This window comes from Panthera tigris, chromosome D4, assembly GCF_018350195.1.
Source record: "Panthera tigris isolate Pti1 chromosome D4, P.tigris_Pti1_mat1.1, whole genome shotgun sequence".
NCBI classification, from domain to species: Eukaryota; Metazoa; Chordata; class Mammalia; order Carnivora; family Felidae; genus Panthera; species Panthera tigris.
In genome coordinates this window covers 39,653,795-39,670,710 of record NC_056672.1, presented here as the reverse complement: position 1 = coordinate 39,670,710, position 16,916 = coordinate 39,653,795, and the positions used below count along the sequence as shown (strand labels likewise).

The 16,916-nt window shown below is 36.4% G+C and overlaps 1 protein-coding gene across 8 annotated transcripts in view; it reads left to right on the top strand.

Moving 5' to 3' along the window:
• The window catches only part of ZDHHC21 (zinc finger DHHC-type palmitoyltransferase 21), a 69,066-nt gene that overhangs the window by 27,778 nt on the left and 24,372 nt on the right, over positions 1–16,916 (top strand). The window lies entirely within an intron of this gene.

Below are 16,916 nucleotides of genomic sequence, written 5' to 3'. Positions count from 1 at the left end.
TGTGTTTTGAAATTGTGTGTGTGTGTGTGTGTGTGTATGTGTGTGTGTGTGTGAGAGAGGGAGATACACACACACACACACACACACACACACACACACACACACACAGACCAGACCGAGAAAGAGGCAGACAGGTAGACAGAACAGAACGACAGCATGCACAAGGGTGTGGGTGCACGTGCACACGTGAAGAAGGAAGGTAGGGTAGAAGAAAGAGGAGAAAGACTACAGTCCTTGATGGAGAAGGGAAATTTTTCTTTCCTGTTCATGTCATTTCATACTGCTTGAATCTTTGGTATTAAATAATAACAATTTCAGTGGTGGTACATTTAATTAAGTTTTAGAATAAGGGAGTGGGAGGTCTCTCTAAAGAATAAGGTCTTTAAGTTCTGTGTATTTAGATAATGTTAGTATAGATGATCATTTTGTATAATTAAAAGGATATTTGCTATTGTTGCTTGGCTGTGTTTGTTAGTGGGGCCTTGTGATTATGTGTATTTCCTATAGATTGAGCAACTAAAATTAGATACTAACTGAAAAAAGTTCAAAAGGGAGAACTTTATGGGTGTTTGACTTTTTCACACTGAGAATTTAGTGCATGCCAGTACTGTAGTTTTAGACATGTTTCATCTTATTTATAGATTGATTTCTGGTATAATTGGCATTATAGTTAGACTATGTAAAAGGTTGAACGTATCCCTCCAAGAGTGACCTATCTCAAATAATTGAGCCTCGTAAGAAAAGCATTAAAATAAAATTTCCCAGTGAGGGGTGCCTGGGTGGCTCAGTCGATTAAGCATCTGACTTCAGCTCAGGTCATGATCTTGGGGTTCATGAGTTCAAGCTCCGCATCAGGCTCTGTGCTGACAGCTCAGAGCCTAGAGTCTGCCTCGGGATCCTGTGTCTCCCTCTCTCTCTGCCCCACTCCCGCTTACACTCTGTCTCTCTTTCTCTCTCAAAAATAAACATTAAAAAGAATTTTGTTTTAGTTTCTCAGTGAGATTAGGGTCATACTTTTTTAAAGAGAGATAAAATTTAGTGGTGTTAACGAAAACCCAATAGGGGTTTTGCATTGTAGGAAAGTGGAGGGGATTGGCAAACTATGGACCTTGAGTTAAATTTGACCCTTCACCTGTTTTTATTAATAACGTTTTACTGAAACACACCTATTTACATTTGTTTCCATATTGTCTACATTTGCTTTTGGGCTACAACAGCAGAGTTGGGTAGTTGTGACAGAGACATTTGGCCCAAAAAACCTGAAATGTTAACTCTTTGGCTCTTTATATTGAGTTTGCCAACCCCTGGTAGTATAATGATCTTGGCTTTGTGAGCAGACACACTTCAGATCAAAGCCTGACTTTTCTTACTTTATGTATAACCTTTGACACCATGTTTAGCTTTTCTGAATTGCAGCATTCTCTTCTGGAAAATGTGAATAATAAGGAGATTAAATGAGATAACACATGTGAAAGTATGATATATAATAGACATTCAGTTTATGTTATGTTTGACTTCATAAAAGCTCTCAAAAAGAGGGAACAGCTTTTCTTTGGCCTGTTAAATTGTATGAAAATTTTACAGACCATTTAACAGTATTACTGGGAGACCAATGATAGACTAAAGAAATTTCGATAATCGAGAATATAATGGTAATGTTTAACGGAAGGATTAAGACATTTGAAATTACAAACTGATTTCCCTCTCCAGATGAAAGGTAGAAACTTTGGAAAATTTCTGCCAATTAGAGAAAGAATCACTTTTTTAAATGGGAAAACCGGTTATAGGCGTCAATATTTGAATCCTTAGATATATATAAATATTATAGGTTACATGATTTTATTAAATAAATATTTAAATGCATACTGAATGTTGTCAAAAGACCAGCAGAATAGTAAATGTTTGTTAGGAGATACAAAATGTAGGAAGAAAGTAGAAAAAGTGCAGAGAAGCTGAGTTGTGTACAAGATTAGAGGTATGGGGGGCGCCTGGGTGGCTCAGTCGGTTAAGCGGCCGACTTCAGCTCAGGTCACGATCTCGCGGTCCGTGGGTTCGAGCCCCGCGTCGGGCTCTGGGCTGATGGCTCAGAGCCTGGAGCCTGCTTCCGATTCTGTGTCTCCCTCTCTCTCTGCCCCTCCCCTGTTCATGCTGTGTCTCTCTCTGTCTCAAAAATAAATAAACGTTGGGGCGCCTGGGTGGCGCAGTCGGTTAAGCCTCCGACTTCAGCCAGGTCACGATCTCGCGGTCCGTGAGTTCGAGCCCCGCGTCGGGCTCTGGGCTGATGGCTCAGAGCCTGGAGCCTGTTTCCGATTCTGTGTCTCCCTCTCTCTCTGCCCCTCCCCCTTTCATGCTCTGTCTCTCTCTGTCCCAAAAATAAAATTAAAAAAAAAAAATAAATAAATAAATAAATAAATAAACGTTAAAACAAAAAATTAAAAAAAAAAAAAAAGATTAGAGGTATGGTTTCATTCTTTGCATGTGGCTGTCCAGTTTTCCCAGCACCGTTTACTGAAGAGATAGTCCTTTCCCCATTGACTATTCTTGGCCCCTTTGTCAAAAATTAATTGACCATATATGCATGGGTTTATTTCTCGGTTCTCTGTTTTGTTCCATTGATTTATGTGTCTGTTTTTACACCAGTATCATACTGTTTTGACTACTAAAGCTTTTTAATATAGTTTAAAATCAGAAAGTGATGCCTCCAGCCTTCTTTTTCTTTCTCAGGATTGGTTATTCAGAGTTTTTTGTTATTCTGTACAAATTTTAGGATGGTTCTGTTTCTGTGAAAAAAATGCCATTGGGATTTTGGTCGGGTTTGCATTGAAATCTATACATTGCTTGGGTAGTAGACATTTTAAGAATATTTCATTCTTCCAATCCATGAGCACAGAATAGCTTTCCATTTTATTAGTGTTTTCTTCAATTTTTTTCATTGGTGTCTTCGTTTTTACTCTACAGATCTTTTACTTCGTTAGTTACATTTATTCCAAGGTATTTTTTGATGCAGTTATAAATGGGATTATTTTCTTAAATCTCTTTCTGATAGTTATTAGTTTACAGAAACACAACCGATATTTGTATATTGATTTTGTATCCTGCGACTTTACTGAGTTCATTTAGTAGTTCTAACAGATTTTGGTGGAGTGTTTAGGTTTTCTATATATATCATGTCAGATGCAAAGAGAGAAAGTTTTACTTCTTTTCTAATTTGGATGCCTTTTTGTTCTTGCTTAATTGCTCTAACTTGCAGTACTAAGTTGAATAAGTGGTAACAGTGGATATCCTTGTCTTTGATCTTAGAGCAAAAGCTTTCAGCTTTTCATTATTGAATATGATGTTCCTCTGGGCTAGTCATATATGGCCTTTATTATGTTGAGATATGTTCCTTCTACACCTGATTTTAAGACTTTTTATCATGAATGGATGTTGAATTTTGTAGAATGCTTTTTTTCTGCATTATTAAGATCATCGTGATTTTTTTTTCATTCTGTTAATGTGGTGTATCATGCTGTTTTGCAGATGTTGAACCATCCTTGTATTCCTGGAATAAATTCCACTTGATCATGGTGTATGATTTTTTTAATGTATTGATGAATTCACTTTGCTTATGTTTCGTGGAGGATTTTTGCATCTATGTTCATCAGGGATTTTGTTGTGTGATTTTCTTTTAAAAAAAATTTTTTTGTTTAATGTTTGTTTATTTTTGAGAGAGAGAGAGAGAAAGAGATAGATCAGGGATCAGGGGAGGGAGAGAGAGAGAGGGAGACACAGAATATGAAGCAGGCTCCAAGCTGTCAGCACTGAGCTGGACGTGGGGCTGAAACTGGTGAACCACGAGATCATGACCTGGGCTGAAGTCAGGTGCTTAACTGCCTGAGCCACCCAGGTGCCCCTGCTTTTCTTTTCTTCTAATGTTGTCTGATTTTGGTAGCAGGTTAATGCAAGCCTTGTAGAGTGATTTTTGAAAGTATGCCCTCTTCAGGTTTTGTAATAGTTTGAGAAGGATTGCAATAGTTTGAGAATTCTTCTTTGAGTGTTTGGTAGAATTCACCAGTGAAGCTGTCTGGTCTTGGACTTTTCTTTGTTGAGTGGCTTTTGATTACTGATTCAGTTTCCTTACTAGTAATTGGTCTGTTCAGACTTTCTGTTTCTTCATGATTCAGTTCTGGTAGGTTGTATGTTTCTAGGAATTTATCTGTTTTCTTCTCGGTTGTCCCATTTATTGCTATATCATTTTTATAGTATAGTAGTCTCTTATGATTCTTATGTTTGTATGGTGTCAGTTGTAATGTCTTCTCTTTCGTTTCTGATTTGATTTGAGTCCTGTTTTTCTTTTTTAAGTGTGTCTAGCTGAAGATTAATCCATTTTCTTTATCTTTTCAAAGAATCTGCTTTTAGTGTCCTTAATCTTCTCTATTGTCTTTTTAGTCCCTATTTCATTTATTTCTGCTCTTATTTTCATGATTTCTTTCCTTCTCCTAATTTTTGGCTTAGTTTCTTCTTTTTCTAGTGCCTCGAGGTATTAAGTTAGGTGGTTTCAGATCTTTCTTTTTTCCTAATTTAGGAATTTGTTGCTGTGAACTTCTTTCAGAACTGCTTTTGCTGTGTCTCCTAAGTTGTAGTGTGTTCAGTTTCTATTTTCATTTTCCTCAAGATGTTTTCTTGATTTCTGTTTTGATTTCTTCTCTGACACATTGGTTGTTCAGTAGTATGTTGTTTCATCTCCACGTATTTGTGAATTTTCCAGTTTTCTTCTTGTAATTGATTTCTAGTTTCATACCATTGTGGTTGGAGAAGATGTTTGATATATTTCAGTCAACTTTATGAAGACTTGTTTTGTGGCCTAACATATGATCTGCCCTGGAGAATGTTCTGTGTATGTTTGAGAAGACTATATATTCTGCTGCTGTCGGGTAGGATGGTCTATAAATGTCTGTCTGCTCTAATGTGTAGTTTCAGTCCAGTGTTTTCTTAATTTCCTGTCTGGATGTTCTATCCGTTGTTGAAACTGGAGTATTGAAGTCCCTGCCATTATTGTATTGCTGTCTGTTTCTCCCTTCAGGTCTGTTGATATTTGCTTTATGTATTTAGGTATTCCTATGTTGTGTGCATAAATATTTACAAATATTATATCCTGTTGAATTAATCTCTTTATCATTATATTGACCTTCCTTGTCTCTTAATATAGTCTTTGGCTTAAAGTCTGTTTTGTCGGATATAAAAATATAGCTACTTCTGCTTACTTTTGGTTTCCATTTACATCAAGTATCTTTTTCCATCTCTTTACTTGCAGTCTGTGTGTCCTTAAAGCCAAAGTGAGTCACTTATAGGCACCATATTGTTGAGCTTTTTTTTTTTTTTTTTTTTGTGAAATCTATTCAGCCATTCTTTATCTTTTGATTGGAGTATTTAGTCCATTTACATTTAAAGTAATTATTAATAGGTATGCAGTTACTTTTTCCCTATTGTTAATTGTTTTCTATTTTATAATTCCTTTGTTCCCTTCTTCTCTTGCTCTCTTTGTGATTTGATGATTTTCTGTAGTTGTGTTGTATACTGTTGTGTAGGAATTGCTCAGCTAGTTTCTGGGTTTCTTTCAAAGAGAATTGTTCCATGTGTAGCAGTAGATCCAGTGTGTCTGTGAAAAGAGTTGAGTTCAGAAGCCTCACATGTCACCACCTTGGACTGGCACTCCCTTCTTTTTTGGTCTTTGTATTTCAGTTATTCTGTATTGTGCTTCACTGTCTTCTTTGCATCTTTCCTATTTGAGAGTTTATGTAATTTCTTGAAACTCTGGCTTGATGTCTTTCTTAAGTTACAGACCTTTCTTTGCCTATATCACTTCAAATGTTGCTTCTGCCAAACTTTGCTTTTACGTTTCTGATTTTCTCATTTTGTGTACATGAGGTCTCACTGCACTGCATACCTTTCACAGTCTTTTTTGTATTTTATTTTTTTCTCTGTGTTTCAGATGGCTTTTTCTACTGACCTTTATTCTGGTTTACTGATCAGCTCTTCTGCTCTGTCAAACCCCTCCACTGAGTTATTCATTCACTTAGAATTTTTCACTTTCAAAATTTTCATTGATCCCTTTTTCATAGATTACTAGTTTGGTGAAATTCTCCTATTTATCTTCTATACTTGTGCACATTTTAATTAAAGTTATTTTAATGTCTACGTCTGACAATGTCAATATTGAGATCTACTTGTGGGTCTGTTTCTGTTGACTTTCTTTTTCTGTCTCTCTTAGTTTCTAATTATTTGGTCCTTTCTTCTGGCATATCTGATAAATTTTGTTGGATGCCAGCCATTTTATATGACAGACTGTAGAAGATCTGTTTTATTTATTTATTTATTTTTTCAAGATAGGATATGCTCACTTTTTTTGGACAGGCAGTAAGAGAAGGCTCATCTTGGTCCAACGAAGGGTTTGTATGACAAATATTTCTAAGACTAAATACTAGAACATTGGTCTTAGTACAGCAGTTCTTTTGAAGATAACATTGCATTTATTGAGGTTTTGTAAGGATTTATAATTGCTGGGTTTGGTCTTTGTGAAGGACTACTTTCAGTTTGCCTTCTCTCTTACGATGTAGCCCTTCATGAGTCTCAGTTGAAAACCTTAGGTGTTTACTGTGGATTGTACCTTTTCCTTGTTCTTTCCCCAAATGTTTTCCCTCACGGGTGTCATTGGCAGTAGCATTTTGTTTAAAAATTTCTTCCCAAGTGATTCTTATCAGTGTTGTCTGCGCAACTCCAGGAGATAACACTCACATCCTAGTCTATGTGAAAGGTATCCTATGGGGTTGTACAGAACAGTGCTGCTCTAGCCGTTGTGCTCTAGCACTGTTGTACTGTAGGGAATGAGACTTGGGATGGGCTTTCAGCATAGGTAGAGATTAACCAGACGAGGACATGAAGGAAGTCCTTGTTGAATGAGAGGACAACTAAAGGCAATAATGGAAACAATTGGTTTTAAGGTCAAATCTGCTCTAAAATACTAATAATACTGCACAGCAAATGTTTCTAAGGCTAAATAATAGAACCTTGTTCTTGCTACAACGCTTCTTTTAATGATGACATTTATTGTATTTTTTCTTTTAATAAAGGTAGGAAAAATACCAGTAATTTCAGTGCAAAAGTCATCATTATTATCATTGACATTAAAAAAAAAAAATAACGTTTTGTAGTGGACTATTTTTCGGACAATGCTGCCCCATCAATTTTTTTCTAAGTTTTTGCTGTGTCTTTTTTTAAAATTTTATTTATTTTTTATTTTTTTCAACATATGAAATTTATCGTCAAATTGGTTTCCATACAACACCCAGTGCTCATCCCAAAAGGTGCCCTCCTCAATACCCATCACCCACCCTCCCCTCCCTCCCCTCCCTCCCACCCCCCATCAACCCTCAGTTTGTTCTCAGTTTTTAAGAGTCTCTTATGCTTTGGCTCTCTCCCACTCGAACCTCTTTTTTTTTTTTTTTTTCCTTCCCCTCCCCCATGGGTCTTTTTGATTTTTCTCTAAAGCAGACGAACCAAACTATATCCAGCTCTTCACTTGGTGTGTAAAGCTGGCCAGATAGTGTCAGAAACCTGGTTAATTCACATTGTGACCCTTTCAGTTATTTGAGATGTGGAATAAACGTCCCCCAATGTCCCTAATTATCTTTGGAGCTTGTATTAATGATCACTGTGTATCGTTCTTGTGGAAATATTAGCACAATTAAGGCATGCCATAGCCTTTGACCCTGTATTCTGTCAGCCAAAGAAGTGAAAGCTTTAGTCTGTGTTCTTCTTTATACCCTTTCGGGTTGGTAGATGGCAGCATCGTATCTTTGCCAGCCAAATTCTAAAGCTGAGTGCTGGTTCTCTGGGTGGGACAAGAAAGTGTTAACGACTCTTCCTTCGGTTTTTGTTTCGTTTGTTTGTTTTTAAGACGAGAGTGTTTATTAATTAAACAAAAGAAGAAATGAATTGTCACTTCAACTTTGTTGTAATGGCACTCCACCTGTATTCAGTAGAAAATTGGTACTGTTTTGGTTAAGCTCAAGGAAGAGAGCCTTGAGAGAGAAAGCATGCTGTTCACAAACTCTGGGAAGTGAAGGGCTTGGAACCCTGGTTTTCTTCCATTTCTCTTCTAGTAACCTCCTCCTGTCAAGAGAGTTCTTTCTGTGCTGGATTGTTTTAACTGCTTTGCATTTGCCCTGTTGTTTTTTTAGAGTAACAGTGCTTTTTGGGTTTCTTCTTGATCTTTAATTTTAAAATATCCACCTGTCATGAACTTTAAAAAATGTATATTTTTACTATGTGAAGCTTTGAGGAAATATTTCAATATATCCTTTAATGAGGGAAGGAGGTAGTAAGAACTTAAGGAGATAATTTATTCATCAGGAATCAATGCCCATAATAAGAATATATTTTTAAGCTGTAAATATTGATAAATATTCTAAGTTTTATACTAAAGAAGGCCTAAGAACCTAAAATGAATTAGTATTACTATTTTCTTTGTAAATCATAGCTAAAATAATCTCAAAATACTCTGGATAGACAAAAAATACATTTATCTGGAAAAACTGCAGAAACTTAATAGGTATCTTTCTAAATAAATGAAAATAAATTAAACATTTTGGTTAAAATCACAGAATCCAAAATCAATGAAGATCATAAGCTTTCATCTTAAACATTTTGGACAAGTTTTTCAAATGTTAGATGTCAAATTAGTTTGACCATCCTTTGCACTTATCATGCCAACATAATGTTAAATTTTACTTTTAAAACCCCTCTTGAAACTAATGTCTTACTTTAGTGATTGGGATGAAATCATTTTTAAAGATTTCAAAACCTGTAGATGAGGGGAATGATTTGGCATTTTAAATGCATACAATAGATGGATGTTAAATTGAAATTTCTGTGACCAGTGTTCATATTTGACTTTTTCACATAGTTGTTTTTAATATAAGCACTTGTCATATGGTGTATTATTAAATTATGTAGCATGGTTCCCATTGCACCGATAAGGTGACTGAGATTTAGAGCAGTCTAAAACTTGTCCAGTCTGAGAGTTACCACTTGGCAGGTGTGATTTCAGCCCATTTCTTGCTGTCTCTAAGTCAGTATTCTTTCCAGGTGCTATTGTACTTTTTGTATTTTCCCCTAAGGGCATTTTTTTGTCCTGACAATTTTATCGTAGCATTATTAATTTAAAAATGTACAGATTAAAAAATGCTGGAGTGTCACAAAATCTATTCTATGGAGAAAGCTCATTGAAATCTCCTGATTGGTGACTTCATATTTCGCTGTTTCATTTTTCATTGAGATATCCTATTTTTAATAGCTTATCTAATATGAGGACTGTCAAAATAGACCTTATTAAGGCATTTTAGTGGTTTAAATATTTTTAAAAATTTGTACCTACTTGCAGTCTCTTATTGTAGGCAATACTGTCTGCCTACGTGAGAAAATCAGAGGTTGTTTTCTTTTTGAAATAAAAAATTTGTAGCTATTCGTATAGAGATTTTGCAACTAATAATTTGTGTCATAACCACGTTAGTTCTAAGGTGACATCTTTTAAATTCTTTTTAGATGAAGTAGATTCACATAATTTCTAACTGGTTCTTTTATACCTATTTTTTTGCAAAGGCCCGAAACTAATCTATGAATTACATTCAAGGCTATGTATGGGGAGAGTGACAGAAGGGGGAAGGAAGGGAGAGAATTTCAAAAAGTGAATGCTTCCAATATTCAGAGAAGGAAAATAAATAATGTTTAGCAGTCCAGCTAACTCTTCGAGGAAGATACATTATTATTATTCCAATTAGCTCATATCTAGTAGCGTTGCTAAGGATTTGATGTCAGGTATAACAATGCCACAGGATTATTTGCCTAGCTTTTGGCTAACAAAGAATAGAAATAGCCAGAAGATTAGATTGCAGGTAGCTTCGAATATTGGTTAACCTCTTTGTAGTTTATCTTTCTATATAACCAATCTTAAAGTGTCCTGAATACTTTATTGCTATTTAAAAAATATTTTAGAATTTGCCCCATAACCTTTGTTTTTTGATGTCTATAAAGTCATATGGTCACTTTAGAATGGATAAAATTGCTGAAATATGTATTTCACTTTTTGGATTTGGGGGAAAATAGTTGAGAATAGCCAAGAATACTTTGGAATTCAGGATACAGTGAAATGAAAATGACTTTTAATGCTAATATGATGGTAATTGGCATTTTTGTTCATGGACCCTGAAATGGTAGTGGAGATCTCATCCCTTGGTAATTTTTTTTTTTTTTTTTTTGGCTTGGAAGTTATAGTGGCAGATATACAATTAGTTTATATTTGTAGGGGGAACAAAAAGACAGTTTAAGAATGCCACGTCATCCTAACAGTTGTCAGTTCTGTGTGTCAGTATAGCCCTGTGCTTTTAGTGTTACGTGGAACACAGAAACCTTCTAATATATCTTGACCTTGCCCTGCAATACCCGGTCTACTGAATATATATCCTCAGGAAATTTGTTTTATACAGCTCATTATTTATGAAGATTATAGCATTTAGTAGAAGATTTAACCCTTTTTTATTTCTGTCTAAGACTGGTTCAGTCACTTTGAGTTTAAATGGTCACAGCCTGGCAGCAGCTTTATTGTCTTGTTCATCTTTGAAATCGTAAGTTAAGTGGTAAATGTAGCAAGAAAATAGGGTCTCTTGTGTTGTTTTTTATTAAATTGCTCCAGGTTTTCTGGAATTTTTACTGTCAAAATATGGGAAGGCAGATAAAATGTTTTTCTAAATTATTTTACCCTCAGCCATGAACCTGACAGGTACCAGTGCAGTTTGCTCCCTAACAAAACTGCAGTTATATCTTAACTTAATGTGTAATCCTGAATGCTCAGTGATAGCCATCAGGTATGTGTGAATAATGATTTTTTTCCTTTAGATATTAATTTCCATTAGGATTTAACAAAACTGAAAAGATGCATATTACTTGGGGGCTGGAGGTGAGAGAGGGATGTACAGAACAGTCCTGTAACTTCTTTGCCTGCATTTTGGAATATAATGGTAAAACTTAAGCCAAGGCTTATACCAAAAAGTGCTGATGACCATTCAGATGTAACAGGATTTTATTTTATACAAGAGTAATTGCCACGTGAACCCGACTTCAGCATGTGAAATTGGTTATGAAGCCATTTTGAAAATTCGAGTCTGTATGCTTTAGATATCCCAGTTGTGTTCTAAGCCATTTTCATTTTTGGAAAATGGGAAAAACCAAGTCCCTTCGAGCAGTATAGTGGGCGAAGGAGGGAGATTTTGTCATCCAGAGAACATTCATTGGATAGGTCAGGAGACATTTTGGGTTGTGACAGATTGCTTCCGGCATCTAGTGGGTGGAGGCCAGCGATGCTGCTAAAACTCCTACAATGCATAGGACAGTCCCCTCTAACAAAGAGTGATTTGGCCCAAAGGATCACCTGTGCTGAGGTTGAGAAACTTTTTCGTAGGAGGAAGATCATAAATACCTCAAATATTGTTCATTTTCAGACTGGTCTCATAAAAACACAGAAAACTACTTAAAATAATAGCCTATAAATAAAAATTGCTTCCTACTGATTGATATAAAAATTTATCGTTTTATAATGTAAAATTGTATCTGTATAGCATAGATGTTCATTTTCAAAAATTATGAAGAACACTCGTTTAGTCATTTAACAGATATTTGTTGAGTGTCTTCTGTGCACACTGGCCCCTGATCTAGGCTCTGACGATGCAGTGAATAAAACAAAGTTCTTGCATTAAGGAGCTTATATTCTAATTGGTGGAGCTAGGCAGTGAACAAATACATGCTATGCAAAATAAATATTCTGATGTAGAATAAAGTTGGGTAAGGGATAGACATTAATGATTGATAATACAGTCAGAGAAGTCCTTTCTCAGTAGTGACACTTGAGCAGAGACCTGGAACGCAAGCAAGTCACTGATACTGGGAGGAAGAACATTCCAGGGAGAGGAGAGAACCATGCCAAGTCCCCCTGGGGTGGGAGCACATTTGACCTTTCCAAGGAACAGTCAGAAGGCCACTGTATCTTGAGTGGAGCCAATTGGGGAGAGGGTAGGAGGAGCCGAATTGAGAGCAGTGAGGGATGGAGTTGGATGTTGGAGGTGTTTTGTTGTCAGGATGTTTGGTGGTCGGGACTTTGGAAACGACTGAAGGGTCTTGAGCCTGGTTGCACAAAGGCGTTTACATATTAGAAAGAAAACTGATTGCTAGGAAGAATAGATTGAGGGAGCACAAGGATAGTAGCAGGAGGACTAGTTGCGAGACGATCGGAGTATAGTTCAAACATGAGATGATTACAGGAGTGGTGGAACTGTTGAGAAGTGGGCCAGTATAGTTTGGTAGTTGGGTCAACAGAGTGAGGCCCCACTGAGGTTGAGGATTTGTTAGCATTGACGCCTACAGGGAGTTGGGCATGAAAGATGGGAGGTGGTTTTCGGAGTGTGCCGCGCTTGAATTTGCGTTTATGTTACGGGTACAGTTATGGGAAAGGATGTGATGCGGATTTAATTATAGAATTTGGATTGAGACTAGATTAGGATAGAAGATAAGATTATTGGAAGAAATGAGTTCAGGGAACTCACAGACCAAATATTAGAAGACTTATGCTAGATCATAAGTGGCCGAATCTGAGTCTTGGCTTATTTTCAGATAACTTGCATCAAGAGGCGATGCCCCCACTACCTTCTAGTTTTGTTAACATTTTGAAAGTTTACATGATATCATTACAAAAGATTACCAGATAGGAATATAGGAGTATTAGTTCATGTAAGTGCCCCTGTCTTCTGCCTCTGTTGGTTTTTGTGACATGTGTGTCTGTGTACTTGTTGCCTGTGTGTTTCTTTTTCTGTGTTTATCTCTGCTATTGGATGTAACAGTCTCTGTAAGTGGTACTCTGCCTCTTCACGTGTTGAGGGAGGAAATTCTGCTCTTTTGTCAGCTTTCTTCCTCATTTTCATTTATTCATTCAATAAATACTCATTGAGTACCTGCTGTGAGCTAGAGCTGGGTCTGGGTTCCAGGGACTCCTTATTGAACAACAAAAAGGGCAAAAGTCCCTATCCTCAAGAAATGTACATACTACTGAGAGAGGCAGGCAGTATGTAAAGAAATAGATATATATCAGATGGAGCTAAGTACTAATGGAAAAAATAAAATATATGAAGGAGATAGGGAATGCTGGGATTTTCTGTAGTTTGGGCAAGGAAAAACAAGCAAATAGGCCCTAGTAAAAAAAGCGTAGGGGTCTCTATCAAATAAGGTGATGTTTAGGGAGAGACCTGAAGACAGTGAGGCAGTAAACATGGATATCTGGGGAAAGAGTTTGCCAGGAAGGACAAGTGTTAACAGCCCTGATACGGGAGTTTGCTTGATGTGTTTGAGGAATAGCAGGGAGATCAGTCTGGTTGGATCAGAGTGAAGAAAGTGGTGGATGAGATCAGGGAGCCAGTCTGACTCCTGCTCTCTCCCTTTCCCCTTCTGTCTCCTAATATATCCTTTTCTAGAACTTACTTGACATTTTTTTGTGTCTCCTTTTACAGGCCATATGTAACCAAATTTTATTTCACATTTTATTGTATGTATTTTAAAAGTTTTGTTTCTGTTTCTAAAATTAAGAAAGTATTTTTATAATATTTTTGTGTTACGTATTTCATGATCGCAACTTTCTGTATTCCAAAATACACATATAGAGGAGTACACAAAAATAAAAACATACAGCTCACTGAATTATCACAAAGCCTCTTTGAGCAATGCTTATAAGATTTGTTCTTTTTGTTACATTAGATACAGTTCATTTTCATTGCAGTGAATATCGCTATAAATATTCATGGTGCAGTTGACCCTTGAACAATGCAGGGTTAGGGGAGCCCATCCCCTGCACAGTCGAAAATTCTTATATAACTTTGACTCCCCCAAAACTTAGCTCCTAATAGTCTACTGTTGACAGGCAGCCTTACCGATAATATAGTCGATTAACCTGTATCTTGTATATGTATTACATACTCTATTCTTACAATGAAATAAGCTAGACAAAAGAAAATATTATTAATAAAGGCCTAAGGAAAAGAAAATACATTTATAATGTAGTAAAAACAAAATCTGGGTCAAGTAGACTGGTACAGTTCAAACCAATGTTCAAGGGTCAACTGTATTTCATTTCCTATAGGACAACTTATTTGTCCATTCTATTGAAGGACATTTACGTTATTTCCAGTTCGAGGCTGTTACAAATAATGGTGCGGGAAAACATCCTTGTTCATGTCTCTTGCATGTGTGTGTCTTTCCCTTGGACTTATGGCTAGGAGTGGTAGTGTTCAAAGGATATATCCACGGTCCTTGAAATACCGTTAAACAGTTTTCCAAAGTGGTTCTATGAATTTAAACCCCCACTAGTAGAGAATGTAAGTTCAGGGTCCTTCACAGGCTCACTAATGCTTGCTCAGATCTTCCTGAAGTTAGCCATTTTGGTGGAGATGGCGCGGAACTTGATTGTGTTCTAATTTGCGTTTCTCCAATGACTAATGATATTGAGCCCCTTTTCACATGCTAACTGACTGCCTATTTTGTGCAGTGTGCCTGTTTAAGTGTTTTGCCTATTTGGTGGTTGGGGTTATTTGACTTTTTTTTTTTTTTTGTAGGGCATTTTAGATTTGAGCTCTTTGTTGAGTATGTGTGTTGTAAATCTCTTCTGCCCTGTAGCTTGCCTTTTCTCTGTTGATGGTATTTTTTGATGAACAGAAGTTTTTAATTTTCATGTACTCCAACATCAATCTTTTCCTTTTTGGTTAGTGTTTTTTGGGTTCCATTTAAAAAGTCGTCTTCTATCCCCAGATCATCAATATAATTCTCCTACGTTGTCTTCCAGGTATCGTATTTTTTATATTTCCACCTGGAATTGATTTTTGTATTTCTCATGAAGTATGAGTCAGGGTTTCATTTTTTTCACAGATGGATAGCCAATTGATTTAGCACCATTTATTAAAAAGAAAATTCTTTCCACTCTGCTCTGCGGTGCCACCTTTTTCATAAACCAAGCTGTGTGTGTGTGTGTGTGTGTGTCTGTTTCTGGTTCTTTTCTAGTCCATCGGTGTATTTGTCCTTGTGATTGTACTGCTGTCATAACTATAGTTTTATAACAAATCTTGTTATCCAGTGATGACTCCTCTTTTTTCATTATTTTTGCTCCCTCAGGAGCCTTTTATGACATTTTCTCCACTTCCCTCTATGAAATCACATACTAAGGAATAAGATTTTGTCAGGTAGGATAGATTTGTGTATGGCCACAAAACTATTGAAATAAGGCGATCCTCCCCCCTGCAAGAACCAATTTTCTCCCTCCTTGGGGGCAATATGACCTATATTGAGAATGTATGCAGTCAACCAAACCCTCCCACCTTTTTCTTTCTATATAGGAGTGGTATGGGATTCGTTGTTTGTTCCTGTGAAATTTAGAAACAGCTTACTGAGTAATTTGTACAGATCAAAACAAAATTTTTAAAAAGCTGCCACCAGTAGACTATGTGCTCTGCTGGTGGGGATTTTTATTGGGATCGTATTAATTTTATACATCGGTTTGGATAGTTGACACCTTTAACAGTACTGAGTTTCCTGATTATAAGCATAGTATAGCTCTAAGAAGAAAATTGCTTTGAGAAGAAATGGGAAACAGGGGGAGTTCTATAACCATGAGTGAGTAGTTAAAACTTTTGCAAAGAATATTCACAGATTTACCAGTGAGTTCCAGCTCTGTCAAATATGAAGGGAAACAATAATTCCAGTCTTACACCAACTCTGTTAAAAGAGGAAACTCTCCCCAACTCATTTTATGTGGGTAACATATGTTGAATACAGAACGTAGCAAGGACAATAAAGAAAGAAAATAATAGGCTAGTCTGATTATGACCATAGGTGAACAACTTCTACACAAAATATTAGCAAACTGAATCTGGTTCTGTGTAACAAGCCTGATCAAGTTGGGTTTATCTTAAAAATGAAAGGTAGTTTTACATTAGAAAATCAGTCAGTATTTTCATTACATTAACAGATTAGAAAAAAAATCATGTGTATGCAGATAATCCTTTAGACAATGAAATTAATGCAAAATCATTAATAATAGAATCGAGAAACTGGAAGTTCCCAAATTAAATATGACCAAAAAAGTACAAGACCTCTAGGGGGAAAATTAAGAAGCTTAATGGAGACAATATATGTGTGTCTGTGTGTGATTGTGTATTGTAACTTGAAAAACTCATTTAAAAAATTTTCCGGAAATACTAGAATAACCGAGACATTTTTGAAAAAGAACAAGAAGGGATGACTTGGTCCATTAGGTATGGAGACTTAGATAGCCATGGGAACTAAAATATGCGGCACTGGTACAGGGACAAACAAAACGAGAGACCAGAATAGAGAGGCCACGGCAGACGCCTGCATCTATGGACACTTGACCTCTGATCACTGAGGAGGGGAGAGTTTTTTAAATGAATAAACCGTCCTGGCACAATTGGATATTCATATAGTAAAAGTAAATTCAGACCCCTGTATTTCACTGTGCACAAAAGAATAAACATCAAGTGATTAGCGACCTAAATGTGAAAGGCAAGACTATAAAGCTTTAAGGCTTTGGATGATAATATAGGAGAATGTCATTATGACCTTGACGTTGGGAAAGGCTTCTTAAACAGGGAATAAAAAGCACTAAAGGGAAAGACTGATAAATTGGACTAAATTGAAGCACTTGGAGTTACCAAAACACGCCATAAAGAAAGTGAAAAGGTGGACTCAGAGTAGAAGAAGATATGTGCACTCTACAACTAAAACATGGTAGTATCCAAATGGTATGAAGAGTGAGTCCGTAAACTTGACCT